Here is a 22,310-nt window from a genome sequence, read left to right on the forward strand (position 1 = left end):
TATTCATAAAAGCTTCTGAGGTTCATGTCTGAACAAAATCTTTTGAGTCTCAAAATACAGTTATTTCCATGGTATCCTATAGCAACAGAATTGTAGTATCTCAAGGTATGAACATTTTAAATTTTAGTAGATATTGTCAAGAGTTCTCCAAAAAGGTTGTAACAATTTATGCAGCTGAAGGCAAGCTCTCATTTTATCTGTCCTGACCTATAGCTGGGAGGAAAGTTTTTTAAATGACATTAAGCTAGCAGGCAAAATCAAAAGTATCAAAAGTTGTAAGATAAACCATCCTCCTCTTTGACCGTCCCCCATCCTCACCCTAAGAGACATCCATGTGTCCAACAAAGACAACTTTGTCCACTGGCAAAGCAGTGCCTCAATGAGTTTCTAAAAGAACAATAGACAGACAGGGGAGAATGCTGAAATTCAGACCAAAAGCAGTCATTGGGAGTAAGACCTTGGAGATATACCAAAAACCATGAAAATTTTACAATCTACTCCATAAAAATACATGTATGCACAAAAATATATGGATAAAGAATGTCACTGAAACATAGTTTGTAACAATCCAAAAAAACTGCCTACATGTTTTTCAAATTCTTGATAGTGCACTGCAGCCATCAAAGGAATAGTAGTGTCAAGGAAAGATGCCTCTGACAGATGGTTAAGAAAAGCAAGTGACAGACAATTTGAAGAATACAATCCATTTGTTTCTAAAAATGACTGTGCAAGTGTGTTCGTGTGTGCACGTACATGGCTAGAAACGAAAGGGCCTAGAGAGACACATACCAAATTACTACCAGTGGTGACCTCTTGAAGAGATGTGGCAGGAATCGGGTGGGAACGTGGCATTGAACGGCTTTTACATTTTTACTCTATACGCTTATGGAACCTTTTGTATATAATTTACTGGGATAAATATGTTACGACAAGTATGTCCTGCTTCTGTCATTTTTTTCATAAAGTGTCATTAGACGAATTGCTAAGCTGCTTCCTATTCATGGAGTAAGAAGTCACGGGTACCAAGGAGGCTCTCCTTTTCCCCAAGAACATGGGCCAATGATTCCCACAAGGGCCGTCAGGCCAGCACCACAGTGCTCAGTGATTAAAACGTGCTTCTGAGCTGCCATTGACCATATAATCTAGCTCTCAATGGGATTCAAATATATCACAGCTTGATTCAATTCCATTTTATAGGATATAATTTCACCCCAAGCCAGGAATCCAGGCCCCCTAGATAACAGATCTTTATTGGGCATCTGCCTCTGAGAGCCAGTGCCATGAGACAGATAGAATTAGTGCCCTAGAATTAGTGGAGATGAGGAAGTATTTTTTAAAGCATATATTGATTTCGAACGGCAAAATACCTTCCCCACTAGAAAACAATCTAAACCCTGTATACAGTGGAAATTATCTCTCTTTAAAATGTTCAGTCAGAAAACTCTTACAGGCTGAAAACCACACCAAGGCTCACCAAAGTCCATGCTTTCCCAAGTCTCCTGGATCGTGACAGCCACTCACAGTGACTCCAAATGCAGAACCAGGCATTATCAACGGAGGCTAAGGAACGGGGCATGCCATGAGGATCAGCTGGTGGAGGGTGCTCTCAGGAAAGGCAGTACAAATCCACTAGCCTTTCCTCTCAGTTCAGATCCCCAAAATGCTCTAAATGGAAAGGTCTTTTTTTTTTTCTTTTTATAACTCATTTGGCCCCCAAACTAACCAGATCTGAATTTAAGTAGTAGAAAATCTGAACTGATTGAAGCTATTTATGGTCTTTATTTCACATATTGTAAATATTTGCTATGTTTAAAAATATTAATAAGCCCATATGAGGAGATACTAGTAATCTTGACTCTGGAGAAATTATATTCATGCAGAATAGTTATTGTTTTATCTTTCTAAGATTAAAAAAAAAAAAAAAACCCTAGGCATTTTAAACCATTTCAAGCCCTGAGTGTCTCAAATAAGGAAGGAGGACCTGTATATGCTTTGTTCCATTTGAAAGAAATGAGATTCAAGGTCTCCTAATAATGAAGAGCAATGTAGATCTTGTTAAAGGCTAATAATAGCCTCAGTATCTAGAGGGGGAAAATGAGCTACTAGGAATAAAGAGAAGCAAGCAGAACTACGTCCATGTCAAAACCATTGGTAATAGGAAATGGCTCTCTACTGCTTTGGTTTTGAGAGATATTGCCCTACACTTGCTAAATGAAATACACACGAGAACATCCTATTTATGGCATAGGAAATAAGTATGACCTCCTCAAAAGAAACCTTTCCAGATTCTTCTAAATGAACACAATCTCACATTTGTCCTTGGGAAAAGATTTTGAGGGGTCAGTAATTAGGGACACTTTAGTTGATTCTGAGGGTGCACAATCTAGCCAACCTGTGAAAACTACCCTGAAAAGGTAGAAAAGACCTCCCGTGTAGACATGACGTCATGGACACAATGATTTCAGCCTAGACAGGCCTATAGAGAACATTAGCTTCATCTAACCTTTGAAATAACTTATCAAATCATCTTGTTTTTATAAAATCCCTGGAAGGAAACAAGAGAAGATCTTTGTGACCTTGGGTGAAGCAAAGATATCTTAGATAGGACACTCAAAACTTAATCCATAATAGAAAAAATTGACTCATTTAGACTTCATCAAAATTAAATACTTCCATTCTTCAAAAGTCATCACTAAGAAAATGAAAAAATAAGTCAAAGTTTGGGAGAAAATATTTGTAATATTGTCATGTATATATAAATCATATGGATAAATACACAAATATATATCTAAGGTTTATAGTCAGAATATATAAAGAACACTTACAATGATAAAAGGCAAATGGCCCAGTTTAAACAAAAGGACAAAAGATTTAATTAAGCATTTTATGATAGAATACATGTGAATGAGCACATGAAAAAGTGTCCAACATCATTAGCTATTAGGAAAATGCAAGTTAAAATGACAGTGTGCTACCACTCTACAAACGTTAGCTGTAATAAAAAAGACTGACAACACCAAGTGTTAGTGAGGATGTGGAGAAACAGAAGCCTCACTCATTGCTGGTAGGAATGTAAAATGAAATAACCACTTTGGAAAATAATTTGGCAGTCTCTTTAAAAAGTTAAACATACACCTATCATAAGACCCAGTAATTCCAAGGTATTTACCAAAGAGAAAGAAAAATACATGTCCATACAAAAACTTAGACACAAATGTCCATAGTATCATTATTCATAACAGGTTGAAACTAAAAAACAGCCTCAAACTGGAAACAATCCAAATGAGCAAACAGAATGGGCACATCTAATGTAATGGAACACTACCCAGCAGTAGCTAACAGGTTCACCAACATGGTTGAACCTCAAAAAATGTTTTGCTAAGTAAAAGAAGCCAGACACAAAAGGTTACATATTATAATTCCATTTGTATGAAATTTCTAGATAAAGCAAAACTTTAGAGACAGAAATCCTATCAGTGATCGCCTAGAGCTAGGGTGGATATATACCTCAAAGAGGAACAAAAGGGAACTCTGGGGGGTAACGTAAATGTTGTAAATCTCTTTGGTGGTGATGGCTACACAAGTGTATACATTTATTTGGAAATCGCCGAACCATTAAAAAAGATCACTAGCTTTGCTCATATTTGATGCTATCTCTTTTGGGAGACATATTGATTAAGAATGTTTTATGAAGTATGGGTCAAAACAATCTGAGGTAGTGAAAATTGCTGCGTGGCTACAACTGAGGTGGTCCATAAATTTGTCATCCTGTGCTCACTGCAGCATTGTTTGCCAGAGAAAAAAACTAGAAATAACCTTGTGTTCATCAAAAGGGCAATTGTTAAACAAGATAAAGCACACCCATATCATGAAAGGCCACGCAGATGTGGCTGTGAAAAAGAATGAGAAGATCCCCAAAATATGTTGTTAAGAGAAAAAAAAGAAAGCAAAGTTATAGAACAACAATGAGTAGTGGAATTATGTCTAACACATACCCACACGCACATACACACAAAGCTACATAGGCTTATCCCTGGGGAAGAATAAGACAATGTGGGCAGAAGGGGCCTTTTATTTTGTAATATGTTCTTCTGTAATATTGGAATTTAAACAATTTTTATCTCAAAGTATGTGCCATTTTTGCCATTTAAAAACACTGTTTAAATGTTCCTATTGGCCCTTAAGTAAATATCACTTCTCAGTAATCCCTGCTGCGAGAGAAGCCATGTTTGCCTTAAAAGGAGACTAGAGTAAATTGCTTTGAAGTGTGTTGGAAAAAAACACATGGTAGAATTCTCTGTTTGCTGGCAGTCTGATGTCCTGGTAGCTTAATGGTAATGGTAATAGTGACACCAGTATTCTTTACACACGTGGTTTCTACTGTGACGGCCCTGTGATGGAGTGCTGATGGGACCCTGAAGCTCAAGAGGTCAAGTCTCCTGTCCAAGGCCACGTGGGTACGCAGAATGGGGGTGAGGCCTCTAACTTTAAATCTGGCATTTTTATTCAGCTGCCTGTCTCATCAAGGATGATGATAAACATAATGGTGACCTCGAGGCACCACAGGATCATAAAGGCCTTCTGAATCATCAAAGAAAGCTTTAGTTATATTTAGTGCAGTTTGAGTTTTAACCTTATGTTATTGTGTTATAATCCCTAGAAAGGCGTTCAGCACATATGGCACACACCATCACCCTAGTTAAAAGCACTGTAGTTGATTAACCAGGATGCCTCTGGCCATGCTGAAACATGGAGAACTTACTCTAAGCTGATCCTGTTCATGATTGAAGAGTCTTTACTTTTCTCTGAAAGAGGAGATATCTCTCTGCCCTGCCTCCCCTCAACCTCCACCCCAGAAAGCCCTCAATCCTCTCTTCCCCAAAGACCAGGTCAGCCCAGCCTTCCCACAGCCTCTAGGCTCCCCCCACCCCAGCTCCCTTCCTATGGCTGGGGCCCTGGTGACAGTCTCCTGGTCACCACACCCTCCCTCTGGCTGGGCATTCCCACAGCATGTGAATGGGAGCTCTCACAATGAGAGGGGAGTGAGTGAGTAAATGAAAGGAAGCCTGAGCTCAGGCTGAAGGCCTGTGGTCACATCGCTTTGAAGAAGAGCCAACAAGAAACTTCAAACTTCAGGGTGGGCTCCTTCATGACCACACGGGCTCCCCCAGCAAGGGGAATGCCACTTGGGGGTTGATCTGCTCAGCCCCACAGGCTAGAACAGACCTGCGTTTTCAATGTGGAGACGAGGCAAAGCTCTAAGACTGGAAATCAGGTAGCTCATACTAGAAATAAAGAGGCAGAACCGTGCACGGTAAGAGCCCATTTTGAAACCAGACAAACATGAGTTCAAAACCCACCTTGGATTATAGTTAGATAATCTGGAGTAATCTCTGTGCTTTCAGTTCTTTTGACTGTACAATCAAGGTAGGGATGATACTTATCTTGATGGTGTGATTAAAGGTTAATCTACAGAAAGCACCCGGTACCACTCCTGGCACATAACAGATGATTACTAAAAGAGGGGTGACATTACTTCCATACTCTTATCCTGGTTCTGCCACAAAAATGAAAAAACAAAATAGATGATTCCTCAAGATCCTTCTAGGTCTAAAACTTTATGATTCTGTTATAGAAATGAGCAATGGGCCACATGACGAGTACCATGACAAGCCCCAGGACTCCATAGCTTAGGGATTCATTTTGAGGACTTATCCCAGGGCCCATTTCCAGGCCTCCAAGGCGCCACTGCTTCTGCTGCCCCGGGAGCCCTAGAGCAGACCCCGGATGCCACGTGGGTAAGTCACGACCCAGGTGCAAGGCCAGGTGTCCGCCGCGGATGGAATTCATTCGCCACAAGGATGAAATGAAAGAAGCACGATCTCTACCCGCATGTTATTTCTTCTTAAAGGCTCTTTTTTTTTTTTAACCCTCTATTGATAAAAATAACACATGCTCTTTGTGAGTTGGGAAGTGTGAAACAACAAAGAAGAACACGGTCAACTGCGATCTCACGTGCAGCTGTGGCTACTTCAGGTTACTTCAGCTCTTTCACCTACACACATGCCTCTTAAAGAAAGTGAGCTCATCGCTGCGTGTTCACCTTCACGTTTCATAACAGGTTAACCACCACCAATCCCCCCGCCAGCAGCTCTCTGCAGGGCTCCAAGCTTGTGGCCGGAGGGCACACCCTTCACTCAGGCCAACTCCTAAAAGCACTGAGGGGAAAAGAGTTCCAAGAAAACCAGTCGCCAATCCTCTTAAGGTCCCTGAACTCCACAACTTTCAGAAAGTCTAAGGTTGTTCCTAGGACACAATTCTCTGTTGGCTTTTGACAATCTCCCTGGAAGAGAGGCACATGGTGGAGAAGGGTTTAATTCCTCTCCGGCCCCTGGGGTTCTACATCTGACCATCAGGCAATGGATGCAAAAGGCTGAAGAGCTGTAAAGTGGGGATGAGAAGTTAGGTCCTTGGAGCAGCTAGAGCGGAAAAGCAAAGACCCTCCCAATACCTACAGCTCGTTTGGGGGCCCACTTGAAATGAGTCAGGGCAGGAGGTCCAGGTGACAGGCTACACTTACCTCTGAAAGCCTTGATCTCACAGGAATGCACTCCCCTCAGCTGGGTGACCACAGGAAAATGCCCAGGAGAACGCAGTCGTGTGGTTCCTGGCTTCCTGTGGACTTAAAAAAAAAAGAAGAAGAAGAAGAGGAAAGAGGAGGAGGAGGAGGAGCAGGAGGAAGAAGACGAAGAAGAAGAAGAAGAAGAGAAGGAGAGAAGGAGAGAAGAAAGGAAGGTAGGAAGGAAGGGAAAAAGAATATGAAATAAATGAACATAACTTGAAGTTTAATTTTGGCAGTGTCACTGACGTTGATAAACTACTGGCCTGGAAACCCCAGAAGCCTGCTTAGGGCTGATCTTTAGTGTGGAGGGGAGTGGTAGAGTCGGAATGGTGGTAGTGGTATTTTTGATTAAAAAAAAAATAATACTGAAGAGTAACTTTCCTTTCAAAAGTGACATTTTGAACCAAACATGAAGCCAAAATTCAAAAATCCCCACCTAACAGCATCCCTGATATTTGGCTGCTGAAACTCTAGATTCAGAAGCACAGCCAAGAAGTGGGTGCAGATGGGATCAGAGGTTTGCAGTAGGGTGCAGGCTTCTATCCTCCTGGCTCTTCAAGGGGACTGAAAGATTGGCAAAGAACAGTGAGTTCGTGTTGCACTGATAGCTAGCCGAGATAATTCAGGAGAAAAGAGACTTCTGGTACAGAACAGCGTGGCCACTCACGCAAGCTGCCTGGGAACAGTCAAGCCACATACCTGACCCCTTACTTCTTACCTCTTCACTTGATGTCAAAGGGCAAAGATGGCATTGGGAGAAAATTATTTTCACTGCGTAGTAAATACTTCTCCCAGGTTGAGTAGAAGCAGGGTTAGCCTGCCTATCGTATCAATTCTCCAGTGCATGTTGTATTGATCCTCATTTTCCAGTGGGGACAGTGTGGGGGTGAGAGCACCTATCTGAAAATTCTCTTAACGTGGTAATTATTTTGTGTCTTATTATTTTGTATTTTGTATCTTCCATTTTACAGCAAACTTGTACCTATACTAAGAGCCAAAAGCAAACCAGGGTAAAGGTATTCATCTCCGGTAGTAAACTGTACACTCCTATGAATTATACACATAACCACAGTGACAAAATTCATTTACTAACTGGAGTTTGCTACCTCAGACAGTTCATTCCCTTCAAGGGCTAGATACAAGTCTTCCTCCAAATCTGAAGGCTTGCCTTTCAACTTCAATTTTCAATTTGTTGCTGATGGCCTTTTGGTTTTCTCTCTTCTCTGAGGCCCAGTGTTGATCCTCCTCAGGGGCACCATCTAGGAGGGACAAGGTAAGGAGGTGGCTGTGATGGGGACAGAGGCTTCTGTATGAGTCTCTCCAGTGAGTCAGGGCCCCTCATAATGGCTTCTAGAAAGCCAGAGAAGATGAAGATACTGAAAAACCCAAAGTAAGCACGTATGGTTGTAATGGTGGGAAACCAAAGGTACTTAAAGATGCTGACAGACTCAAGGTGCATCTGAGTTCTTAGGAAGGTTTCTTGTCCCCAGTTATTTCTTCCTCCAACTTACCTAAATGTCTCTTTTTTAAAGCTTTTCTATTAAGCCTCCTCTAATCACCTTTCTAGAAATCCCTTCTTCCTCTGAATTCCTAGTGCTTTGATCATTGGTACAGTTTCAAAATGTCACTGTCCTGTATTGCTGGTCATTATGGCCCTTCTTTCACATGGATTATTCTCTCTTTAAAATTAAGAGCCTTCTCTTGATTCTGAAAATTCCCCACCATTCTCAGAGCAGTGCTGGTTAATGTGATGCTTAGTACCAACTCAGAGCCTCCCAGGGGAGTGCTGACCCACCTCCGACCTCCACTGACCCTGCTGGATCTGCTTTCACGCCCACCTGGACTTCCTCACCACCTGCTCCTACTCTCCAGTCCTAGCACCTCTCTCTGCCCAACAGGGAAACGTTTTCTTTTCTGGTGTCCAACTCTCTTAAGTGGCTGAGACCCCAAATGATATTTGTTTTGTCTTATTTTTCAGATTCATTCCATAATCCTCTCATTCACAGAGCACAGGGTCATCTCAGGGGATGAGGACCAAGTGGGTTCAAATGCCAGTCCTTGGAAACACCAGCCTTCCAGTGACAATCCCTCCTGCTGAGTCTAGTCTATCATGCAAAACTCCTCACTTTGGGCGACTTTTCTCCCAGGAATGTGATGTTCCTCAGCAGTGCCCTGACCAGTGAGCCCATCAGTTACAACTGTCAAAGTCTGAGTCTCAGCTGCCAAGAGCGTTCAGATTCTCTCCCATGATGCTCCTGGGCAGCAGGCCAACCCAGTGGCGAGATGCCAGCTGCGTGGCCCCAGCATTCAGCGGCAGTTAGGAGGGCTTTTGCCCCTGGAGCACAGGGGGGACCCTGGTTGGGGCGGGGGTACTCCTCGGGCCAATGAGTTAGAATCTTGGTGCTGACATATCCCAAACCTTCCAACCAAGAAATGGAGAAACTCCTGATAATTAGGGTGGACAGGTTTTCAGTGAGGGTTCCTAAAGGCATGCTGTATAGGGCAATATTTGACACAACACTGTGTTGATAAAGAGGTTTGCTTCTTTTTAGAATTTGGTTTACTACTGGAGAGCTTTATTGAAAAGGTGCATTGGCCAAGTCTTTTTTTATTATTAAAAAAATTCTTTTATTTAAGTATAGTTGGTTTACAATTTTGTGTTAACTTCTGGTGTACGGAATAGTGAGTGATTCAGCTATATATATATATAAGGATATATATATATATCCTTTTCATATTCTTTTTTCATTGTAGGCTATTACTAGGTATTGAATATAGTTCCCTGTGCCATATATAGGACCTTGCTGTTCATCTATTTTATATAGAGTAGTTAGTGTCTGTAAATCCCAAACTCCCAATTTACCCCTCCAATTCTTTTTATCAGTTTTGTTTCTTTTTAATGTCTGTCTTCTTTGGGAGACAGTGCCAACTTTGACAACTTGTATGCATTTGTGGTCGCCCACCCCTTGCAGGTTGCCTTGAACAGCTTGGTTTCTCCTCCCCGTAATGGGCTGTAAGCTCTAACAATAACCAGTCTCCCATTATTATTGCTGAAGAATTCCTTCTTGTTGGTTTTATAATAATAATTTTTAAAAAAAATCTGTATTGTTCTGTTTGGCTCTTTTGAGATTCCTAGTATCTCATTACATCAGGGGAGTCTTTGTTTCCTCAAGGTAAAAAAACAAAACACAGAAACCCACATATTACTGGCCTTTTTATTTAGCTGTCACAATACCAGCAGTGGGAGAGTCACTATGCAGAGGAAACAATAGTAACATGGATCACTTCACATTAAAATGGGGTACCTAATTATTGTTTTTAGGGGCAGTTAATGAGTGGTACTTGTAGGTGATTAAACACATTTGGGTTTGGAAGACCAATGGGGTGAGAAGAAAGCCACTCTGCTTAGTAACAGTGTGGAGAGAGGGAGTTTGAGCACTGCATCTGCCTTGAGTCCCATCCCACCCCACCCACAGTGCCTTCTCACGGGTCTAACAATGGGCTGAGAATGCCTGGGAAACCACCCAGCCAACGGAGCCCATTCACAAGGGACAACCTGAGTTTGCTGTGTATCATCACAGATTCGGCTTAGCCACCACTGAGAATAAAAAGGACTTAGTGTATTTATAGCTGGTGATGCTGAATAGAAGGGCCCTGAAAATGCCAAAGTTCAGGAGTTCCTATCCTCGATCATGCATTGTACTAGGAGTCCCTACCCTGGATCATGTGTTATACCAGATACTGAGGATACAAAGATACATAATAACCCTCCCCAGCCCTCAGGTAACTCCACCTTGAAGCAAAGATAGACCCACATACACTACTTGCTATAGATTAAATGTTTGTGTCCCCCAAAATTCATATGTGGAATTCTAACCCTCAAGCTGATGGTATTAGGAGGTGGGACATTTGAGAGGTGATTAGGTCATGACTGTGGAACTTTCTGAATGGGATTGATGCCCTTATAAAAGAGCCCCAGAGAGCTGCCTTCCTCCCTCCCACCATGTGAGGATACAATGAAAAGTCTGCAGCCCAGGAGAGGCCCCTCACTCAACCATGCTGACACCCTGATCTCGGACTTCCGGCCTCCAGAACGGTGAGACATAAACGTTTGTTGTGTACAAGCCACCCAGTCTATGGCATTTTGTTACAGCAGCCCAAATGATCTAAGACAAACTCTTCACCAAAAAAGCACAATGACATATTAAAACAGAGCTATGACAAAGCATTATGGAAACACGAAGGTGAGAATGATTAATTCCGGCCAGTTAGGAGACACTGAAGGGGAGCGAGGAAAAGGCTCAGTAGGGAAAGGGGCATTTGAGCTAGGCTTTCAAAGAAGAGGAAGAGTTCAACAGGTAGAGGATGGACCCTCTGCCAGAGGAACCACAAATAAAATAGCAATGAGATATTAAAGTGTGCAAGAAACAGAGTCCATACTTACAAAGCAGTTTCAACTCACCCACGAAGCAGCACTATGTTTATGTGTTCTCAGAGATGCCCCTTTACTTATGGTTTAAGTTGCTGTAAAGATAATATAGGTTAAATACCTTTCTCTTATCCAGCCAGAGCTTGAAACTCCAGCTTGTACTGTATAAAAACTGCCTGCTCCCCAACTCTATGACCTAAGTCTTTTGCACAAATAGTGGGCACTACTTTAAAAAGCAACTTTGGGAAACTTAAATGATAAAATGAAAAGAAAGCAGTTCAAAAATAGGATATTTCTTCATCGGAATCCACTATTCAGCAGAGCCCCTTGGCCAATATTTCATTTACTCTCTCTGCCCAACCCTAAGCAGTAGGGCTACAAAGATGAATTCAATGTGGTCTCTCCCCTCTAGGAGCCCGCAAATAAGCAAACAAAAATAAAATGGCTGAAAACAAGACACGGGTTTGTTTTGTTGTTACTAAAGAGCTTGAACTGGTTAATGAGGGTGCTTTCACCTGTCCAGGGCAACAGAAGAAAAACCTCTCAACTTTAGCCTTCATATCCTCAGTGCATCCTTTGCAATTGCTCCATGCCTTCTCACTGCACGAGTCTGCAATTCTAGGGTGACATAGGGTCACCCCATCTCACCAGAGTGTGTTTTAATTTTCGTAACAGTAAATGTATTTAAATTGTGTACATGGCAATGTTGTTCCTCTGTGATCTGGCAGTAAATGGTAGTCAGGTTATTTAAATGCCTTTACCCATATGTCAATTCCATAAGATGTTTTACCAGTTCTTTAAGTACAAAAAGTATGAAAACTTTTAGTCCACACCATGCCAAACAAAACTGATTTGCTGATTCTTTTTGAATGCATTTGCTAATCATTTTAATACATTGTTAGATCCTTGTTGAAAACAGATTTAGTAGACTAGTAATTAATTATTAACAGGCTAGAAATATAATTACAAAGAAGGCAGACCAGGATTTAAAATATTGACTGTAGTACCCACAAAGAGAAAAAAAAAAAGATTACAAAACATTATGTTTAGATACGTGTCAATACACATCTTTCATGCATATTTACACGTACATTAATGAAGGAAAAGAACTGAATGGAGAGCATAATATATCCCAAGAGGTAGAATGATGGAGTTTTTTTTTCCCTTTTACTTATCTGCATTTTATAATTTTTCTATTATGGATCTATATTGCTCATAAGAAAAATCATTTATATTTAAACAAAAAGAAATGTATGTTGATTTCCTAAGAAGGCACTATAAACATATCCATCAAGTTTTTTTGGTTTTTTTAATGAAAATTTTAACCCAATAATCTTTCTTCCTTGGCTGACGGGAGGCAGGACTTTGTGAAATAGGTAAGATGATCCTCATGGTTCAGATGAAAAGAAGGAGGCTCAGAAAACTCCATTCACTTGTTATTCAAAAAATGCTCACAGCGCCCGAGAGCCAGACGTTCCCAGCGTGACCAGGTCTCCGTCTCTCCCCGCCAGGATCCCACGGACTGGTCAGTCAGCATTCATGAATTGGTTCAAAGCTAAAGAAGCGACAGAGCCAGGACGTGAATCCAGGTTCTTCTGCTTTCGGGACTCAGATTCTTTTCACTGGAGTCCTGCTGTTCCTACCCATGTGTTCAGGAACTAGTTGACAATTTTAGGGCCCCCAAGGCAGGCACGAAAGGAGGATGGCCGCACTTAGTCTTTCCTAACTTCAGCTCCTACTTTGCAATTACGACCCGCCGTCCCCAAACACAGGGTCTCCACCTCTCATCATGAGTAAAAATAAAAGAATTTATCATATATCCACTTCCATCATGTTACTTCAGTGCTTAGAAATTTTTCAAGGATTCCTGGTTGCCTACAGGCTTGGTCATTCGAGGCCCCCCACTGCCTGTCCCGTGCTCCCCACTACCCTTCCCGCCGCGCCCTCTCATCTGCGAGTGCCTCGTCCATCAGTAAGTCCAATTCCTGGGCTATACCTCTTTATCGGCTCCATGGCTTTGGTCAGCTTGCTTAATATCATTAATTCTCATTTCCTCATTTCTAGAAGGGAATAATTGTAACTCATCAGAATTTATTAAGCGTTAAATAAAATGTTTCCTATGGAGCACTTAGCAAAGTGCCAGCCCACAGTAAAATGATCTGTCATGTGAATTGTTGCTATTATTATGGTTGTTACTGTTGTTAATCTCTCGCTTTTTGCTTTTCCATTTCCATACCATTGTTTATACTTTTTCTTTCCTCCTTCTCATAATTCAAACCTAAACCATTTAAACCCCAGATCCTACCTGAAAGCCCTACAGGGCAGTCCTAGCCCACAGCAAACACTCCCTCCTCTGCATCCTTCTGTACCGACCGCAGTGTTGTACTGACAGCGGCAGGTTAACTGGGTAGTTATATTTCAGGCTCAGGTGTCAAAGGACCTAAATTCAAGTCCCTGCTGTACTGCTCACTAGCTGCAGACGAGTTATTTCACTCAGAGTTGTTCAGTCACATGGGGCTGACCTGGAGAGAGGCCACCAGGCTTGTGGCTGCACCCCTCGTCCCAGAGTCTGCTGGGCACTGTGGCTGGGCTGTCAGAGTCCTGCCGCCAGCCCTGCAGTGCATCACCTGCTCTTTTTGGGACTGGGCTGCCTAGATACACCGGGATAGCTAGATATTCAGAGGCTGGGAATCCTCAACCAAAACCGGCTACCAGTCCTTTGAAATCACATCATCAAAAGTCAATCAGTCACAAACTTGCAGTACAACCATATCGCAAAGCCCTAAGTTTAAAGTTATTGTATTATAATGAAGTGGCCATGGTCAGCTTTATGGCAACGACCTCCATTATATAATTACTTTAGAAGACAGTTTTGTGACCAAAGAAAGGAAGATTAGTCAAAAAGTAGTTTTGTCTGGAAAGGCCTCAGCCTCAAATGGGAATTGTTCATAGGCCCTACTAAGACCTGCCTCAAGTTTATGTCTTGCCTAAAGCCCCATGCACGTAGTAGGTATACAATATATGCTAGTAATTGATTTATCAATTAAAAGATGGGTTTTATTTAAAAAGAATAGGAAAATTGACATCTTTGACTCAGTAACTCTACTTGTTAGAAATTTCAGCTAGAAATAGATTCACACTTGTGTGGGAAAAAAAAAAGTTTGTAACTGTAATTCAAAAAGAAAGAGACACTTCAGTGCCTATCAATAGAGGAATGAGTGAGTTGTGGTGACTCCACACTAAGGAATACTATGCAGAGACTCAAATATGTACTGACTTGGAAAAATCTCTAAGACATATTTTAAAGTAAAGGGGGGAAAAAAAGCAAATTAAAAAAAAAAAAGACATACTGCATTTCTATTTGTTTATTTTTTAAATTGCCAAAGAATTTATATTCCTATGTAAATGTGAAAGAAAAGTCAAAAGATACAGAGCAAGCTTCTGACAGTAGCCACGTACCTCTAAGATGGGGAAAGACAGCGTGTGCGGTCATGTCTGAGCCAGGGAGCTGGAGGGGCGGGGATGGGAGTATTCTGTGAATCTTTTACAATAGTACTATATTTGTGTATTGCCTATGTAATAAAAAAGACAAAAAACAGACTGTTAAAGGGTAATAAACAATTTAAATTTTGTTAGAAGTAATTTCCGAAATGATGCAGGCAAAAACATATTTGCCAAAGCATGACCAGCAAAGAAATTGATTATTTCAAATCTCTTATTTGCCTCTGTGTGTGTGTGTGTGGCTTAAAGGCTGGTTTCCCTGAGGTCATTATGTTTACACAGCCACTTCACTCTGCCTTATCTGAGAATAAATTCCTCTGCTAATGTGTTTTTAAAAATTAGAAAGTTTCCTTACTTAAAAGCCACCAATCAACGGGATTGACATTAACAAGTGTGCTGAGTACAGCCTGATTTAGGTGGAATGGCAGGCCCAGGAAATGAAAAATTTGCAACACACGGCATCTCAGAAGGTGAGAACAGTACTTCACAACAGAGTTCCCTTTATCTTTCCAAGAGAGAGCCTTTTAGGATAGAAGCTGTCTAATTCTTCCAGTTCATCCTGGTGAAGCCAGGCTGTGTTCACCTGCTCCCCTCAGAGTCCCCTTGAGGGCTCACCTGCCGGCACGTCACCACAGCTCTGCCTGCAGTGGCTGAGAGGGCGAGGCCCCGGGGGCGCTGCTCCTCTTAGCCTGCGTGCTGCATCTTGCTCTGAGACCCGGAGGAGGCTTTGTGGGCTCACAACTTTCAGACAGACGAGCCGCTAAAGTCAACAGCAGGGGAGAAGACCACCAGGCCACACACCTAAAAGACACCTACATTTCAAACACGAGCACATGTCAAGATGGTTTAAGACTGATTAACGTAGTCTCAGTGCCGTCAGAAGCCTCACTCCCCACCCCTAGACGAGTTTCTCTTTCTTCTTCCCCCTTCCTCAAAACACCAGTAATCAGACAGCAATTGTCCCAGAAATCTCAGAAATACAGGGGGGACGGTGGAGCATCCGGACTAGAACGCTGCAGGACAGCAAGGAGAAACTCTGCCACAGACGGGAAAACGTGCCTCTTGTTCATAGCATATCTAGTAATAAAGATGGGGAAATGTGTTTCAGCTAGTAACATTATCAAAAGGACGGTTGAGCAGGTTATTTTTTGTTACAGGCTAGTTTTAGAAAGTGTTTTCATCTGTCAAATAAGTTCTAAACATCAAAATATGATTTTGTTTGAGTCCGTAATTCATCAAGAGGTCAGTCACATGCATCATGGGGTTATACGGCTTGGGCTCCAGTGGAAGGGAAGGCTGGCAATTGTCTACATAAATCAGGTTTTTCAATCTGAGTAAGGCCGACGGATTGATTAACGGACTTCTACTGATTTTAGACCTGCTTTTAATCTGTCTTGAAGTAGATTTTTCAGTGAAATACTATTTGCTTAATTGTCTATTGTCTGAAATCCACAGGAACACAGACTAGAGTGAGTGTATTTCGCTTTTCCTCTCTTTGGGATCTTTTTAGGGCAAAGAAAAGTCAGAGTAGGGAAGGGTTTGGCATGTAGCTCCTTCTGCCCCCACCCCCACCCCCATACAGGAGTCTCCATATAGTCCTTCTTGACTAAACTTGGGGCTTTCTCACAACATTCATTCTTCCTATGAGAAATGGTAAGAGAACACGCTGGTCTTTTCCTGCAACAATTCTTACACCAAACCTCACTTTTAAGTGTAAGATCTGGAAAGAAACTGTGGACCTCAACATGAGAACACTGGGCTATCAGATTTCCATTTTGGTCTGTTTCTGGCTTGATTTGATTAAAGTCCACTCAGACTATACATCCAGCGTCTCATTTCTCATTCTTCTACCACTGTTTAATCCTTAATTTCCTCTTCTGCTGGAATGCTTCATGCTGAATGATTGGATTAAACTCACAGCACTTCAGGATGTGCTGAAATCAGCTTGGTGGTCCAAGACTCCTTTAACTGATAAGTGGAGTTTCCACATTTCTCTGTATTAAATGTTGCCTCCTCCTTATTTTCTTTAGTTATTACAAGCTGTTTTCAAAGAAGACAGACTTTTGCAGAAAAAGGTCTGTCTCTTTTTCAGGGAGAGGGATCCTGGGAGAACACCGCTTACTATTTTTTTTTCCCTCCAAAACAAGCATTGCATTTATTCTTTGTCTCCAGCTTTCACAGACTTTTTGTCTTTTCTCTCCTTTAGATCTGTGTATATTCACAACACCTGTCTCTCCGGGAAGTACATATCCCGTTTCTTCAGCTCACTAGAAGTAGACATATATATTATTTCCCTAAGGGTTAGAGAAAGCTATCAGAACTTGGCAACATATAAAGTAAATACCCACTAATTGCAATACATTCATTTAAATCAGGTCTTTATCCTCCTTAGGCATTGTCGTAGGTGGCTTCCTTTGAAGTCTTGTTGAATTTGTCCAAAATTACCTTGCCTGAGGCAGATGGCTGTTTGGAACATTTGTTCAGAACCGATCCCCAAAGCAGTAAATCTTAGCGTTGGTAACGGCTCACATGCCACAAAGAGGAAATGTCCTGGGTAGGGCAGGGATCCAGACTTAGATCCCCCCATTGTATGTGAAGAAAAGAAAGAGAAAGGGAGAGATAACTGCACAACTCTCAGGGATATGATGCTATTGTACGACTTTGATGATGTTATAAACCACAAACCCTATACGTTACTGAAATACATAACCCAAAGCCTGCCAGTGAACTGCTTTCCTCTTCTTCCTGCTGCACCCATCCATCCATGCGTGCATCTCTCATTTAACAATGATTTTGTTGGTGTTATTTGTTTATTTGTTTGCTTGCTTGCTTTAAACACAAGTAGCTTATACACCCTCATTATTTTAAACAATCCTGGGAATTTTATTTTACCCATATGAGAAAACCATGCTCTATCGATAACAAGATATCGTAACTATCATAGACTCACATGGTCTCCACAAATACACTGATAACCTGATGCAAACAATCACGTTCCAAGATCTTCAGACACAATCAAGCCTTTGTTCAGGCTGCGTTTCATACTTCTTCTACCGAGTACATAAAACGGCTATCAAGTTTTTCAGTCTGTTGCAAGGCTTTGCTTCTGTTATATCAGAAACTCCTCTGCAGTAGGCAAAGGAGCAATCTGAACTTGGAGCAAATGACTCTTCTAGTTAATTGTCATGGAGACAGCCTTAAGTCATGGCCTTCTTGAGTAAGGGAGGGAATCCAAATCAGGTTGTGGAACACTTATACATTGCACAAGTTAAGAGCCATTTAAAAGCACATCAGGGGATGCACTGGGTAAGAACAAGTCATTCAAGTGATGTTCCGGTAACATCTCCATCTTTGGGTGATGGTAAATGATGCAGCATGAATAAGAGTTAGGAACTTCATCACAGTATCAAGCTAAAGTTTGTGAGTTCAAATGAGGGAGTGAAGCAAGAAAGAAGGTGACAGGAGAACCAGTAAGCAAGTGATTTTACTCAATAAAAATGAGAAAATTCCCAGGATGATGGTGAAGGGAGATTGTAGAGGACAACAGTTGTGTAGCAGACCAGGGGAATTGTCTGTGCAGGTTACAGCTGGTGGCAGACTCTGGGAGAATGAATCCAAGAATATGAAATTGATTGAGTACCTGTTGTGCTTAAATACATGAACAAAAGAGCTGGACAACTGGGGAGTATGTGAAGATAAATTAATATTAAATATCTAGAAAGCTAAACCAAACTAAAAAAAAAAAAGGCAAGTAGAAAGCTATTATTATTAACGTCAGAGATAACAAACCGTTATAAAAGATGCTGTAAAAAGAAATGAATATCTTTACTTATTATTGTGTTGTGCTCTCCATGATACATTGTTAAGTTAGATGTTTCCATTTCTCTAAGAATACTCATTTGATTATATTAAAAATAAAACAAGGGAAAGATCAGTCATAAAATAAAAACTTATAAAGATTACTTATAGGGCAGAAGACATAATGGCTAGACATTTCTGAACATATATTGTTTTATAGACTTGACTTTGAAGCCAAGTTAACATTTTACATAATCACTAAGCAAAATTCAATTTTAAAATGCAATCTCTGAAAAACTCAAAAGTAAAATGAAACAGATGAACCTCAGTGTATAAATGGCATAACCTTACAGAGAGGAACTATTCCAAATGACTTTCACAACACAGTTATGTGACTATATGTTTAGCAGGATATAGTCTAAGGACAGCAGTTTTCACTAATTATATTATAGTAGCAATAGTAGTGTTGGTATTGTTAACCCCAAACTATTATATAGTTATATTTGTGTATCTGAAAACTGGAATTTTCAGTATGAATAAAAAGATAAATATGTAAGATCAGTGTGGTTAAGAAAAACTTCTGGATCTGAATTGCAAGTATCGGTATGAACCTGTATATTTTATCTCAAAGATATATATATATCTCCTGAAAAAAGGCCTAGACAGAATGACCAACCCAGTAGCAATAAGCACCACTAGTGTCCAGACAGTGCTCTCTAAATACCATTTCCCATTAAAATGAACCAGTGCTCTCTAGAGATTCTCAATTCCATGTCTGGGGTAGAAATTGTGTAAGATAATCCTGGAACATCTTGTCACACCAGAAAACAAAGACTCTATCAAAGATTACTGAGGTTGTATCAGAAGGACCCAGGAGCCAACCTGAAGAGGCTTCCACTGGCTGAAGAAGGGATAAACTGAGCATCAATAAGGACAGTAACTGCACCAGATGGAAATAGATCAACAACGCTCTTGGCACAGACCCATTAGTGGACTTTATTATTATGGTAATTCTTCAGAAGCTCATCTAGTGATCTCTTTCTCCCTTGAATGTCTTTGATGCTTACTGCCCATAAGATTCATTTGATAATGAACACCGTGCCACCTTATTTTACTTCTAATCATAGTCTGCCTCTTGTGTGCCTTTTTAAAACTGACATATCTTAAAGGAAAATCAATATATAAAAATATTTTTTAAAAATGCCAAAAAGTATAAATAAAAGCAATTCTTCCTTTACACACACATTCCATACCTCCTACAATTATCCCCAGTCCATCTCCCCAAAAGTAACTTCTATCATATTTCTTGTAGGGCATTTTTTAAAAACTATGCTTGTCTAAGCATACACATACATTTATAGATATCCTTTTCCTCTAAAAACTTGTAAAAGTAAAATAATACCTATTATTTTGCTTTTCTTAATCTAAAATAATACACCTTGAGGCTCTTTATATCCTAATATATCCAGAGCGCCCTAATTCTTCTTAGTGGGTAAACAGTATCCCATTCTATAGATGTCTCATAAAATGTGTATCTAGTTCTACACTGATGAAAAGCTAGGCTTGTTCATGTTTTAGGCTATCTTTTCTATGTGATGTTCCTATTTCACTTCACACATGTTTATAACTTACTTGATTATGAGCTCTCTTTAGGGCATGAAGTCTGTTGCATGTTTCTTTACATTACACATTTCACACACTAGAAACTAATGCTTCAATGATGGTGTCTAGTTGAACTCTCACTTTGAAAGGCTCCTTGATGAATATATGTGTGTATATTCTTGACAGGGACATTGTGCTGTGCACCAGAAATCGACACACTGTAACTGACTGCACTTCAATATAAATAAATAAATAAATTAAGTAAGTAAGTAAGTAAATAAATAAATAAATAAATGACAGTCTTCTTGAAAAATGCCAATAAGGAGTTCCAAGACTCCGAATTTCCACAGTTTTACTTTTGAGGTCAGTGAATAGATGCTAATAATTCATCATTATTCCTACAGTAAGCAAGAAGCTCTTTACAAGACTATAGACCATTTAGCACTTTATAAATCAGAGCTAATGCTTGAAATTACACTCAGAAGTGAAGATACAGTCACCATAATGAAAGAGGACATAAGCTACTTTGTGCCCTAAAGATCTGGGTTGATTTTTGTCTGTATGGATCTTGTTTCTACTTAGGGCCATTAGATTTTGTTTGCAAGACAATAGCATGACTGAACAGAACTCCATGTACCGACAAACAAGGCAGCTGCAGTTTCCCATATGTTTTCCTCGCTTATGTCATTGGAGAGCATCACTGCATTTGGTTGAAGAGCTTAGACAACCCACAGCAACAGCCAAATTCACTCAGGCCCCAAATGTAGAGTATACAGCAGAGGTGGATAGTCCCTGGCATATCAAAGTCTAATTCCAGGACAGTAAGAAATAAATAATGCAAGAGACTCAACTTTAAGAATGAAGCCATTTTATCCAATTAAATAGATTCTGCTTTTTTTTTCTACATAGGAATATATTGAAGTAAAAAGGAAAAGCATTAAAGGTCATTCAGAAGTCTTTAAAATTATATTTTAAATACCAAGAAATATTAGTATCTAATTCCGTGGTCATTTGTAAGGTTATTTCTTTGAAATTTAAGTGGGCTCCCTGCAGGCTCACTCACGCTTACACACGCACACACACAAAGCGCGCGCGCACAGGTGTGAGAAGCCCAGTCACTCCAGGATTAGCTGTTCCTCAGAAAGCTCAGTAATGATCTGAAATCTGAAGCCCTACTTGAACTTTTCTACTAATTCAGTAATTACTGCTGTGCCTGAAATTGGCCCCTTTCCTGCAATTACTCAACATGCACTTTCAGTCAAAGAGGTTAACACCTGAATTTAGATTCTAATTAGCACCTAAGGTAGAATTTTTTGTTTAAAGCTTATTAAAATGGAGACTTTTCCCAGCATAAGATCACACTAGTCAACACAGGTAAACACATGTTTTATAGCCCAGTCTCTTTCTGGTTATCCTAAAAGCAACAGAGGTTAGAGATAAAATCAAGATGAACATATCAGCATTTAAGATACTTCAGAATAAATCAAATTCAGTCAATATCTGGAGTTGTCAGACTGGATGAACTCTCCATACAGCCAAAGACCACTGTTTCCAAATCCCCATTTAAAGAAACAATTTCCTTCAAGGGAAGATGGAAATAATTGGAGATAAAGACAAGTTAATGTTGGTGTCATTGGCTTTCAGAGCTATCTCTATTTCTTTCCCTGAGTCTTCCTCATATTTAAAAGACAGCAATAGCAAAAACTCAGCTGTGTGGGACAGGAGGTCTTCAATTCCTCAGGCAAAAATTTAGTGTGAGTTTAACTTCAACCACCAGTGTGTCTTCAAGTTAACTATGAGCCCTCCAACACATGCCTGAGAACTGATCACTCAGTCATTGCCTGGGCACCTTCAGCAATGGGAAACTCGCCACTTCCTAAAGCACCTCAGAAAATCAGGATCCCAGAAATGGTGGTTTATAAGCACATTGGATTTGGGGGGCATCCTTATTGTTCAGTTGACTCATAATGAGCTTTCAATACACACTATTGTTTAACAATTTTTCCCCTCCCTGTTCTTGTGCAATTGGCATTTCAAAATCCAAGTTCAAGAACTTGTATTTATCTCTTTTGCATTTTTCCTCTACTTCAGTTCAGCTCTTTGTTCAACCAATCAAGTTGATTTGGAATTGACTGTGCTCTCTGGTTTCTCACCACCTACAAATAAATATCATGAGCATCCTTTCTTTGTTTCTGTTCAAGGATAAACTTGAAGATATATACAAAGTCTCTCAGCATCAAACTTGACTCAGCTAACACTACAATACAGGAATGAAACTCTTGTGACTTGTCAGCTATTCTGAGTCATGTATATTCTGAGCCGAATCAAGTACTAGAAGTTGAAACAATGCTTATCTCT

This window comes from Camelus bactrianus, chromosome 1 (genome assembly GCF_048773025.1).
Source record: "Camelus bactrianus isolate YW-2024 breed Bactrian camel chromosome 1, ASM4877302v1, whole genome shotgun sequence".
In the NCBI taxonomy this organism is placed as follows: Eukaryota; Metazoa; Chordata; class Mammalia; order Artiodactyla; family Camelidae; genus Camelus; species Camelus bactrianus.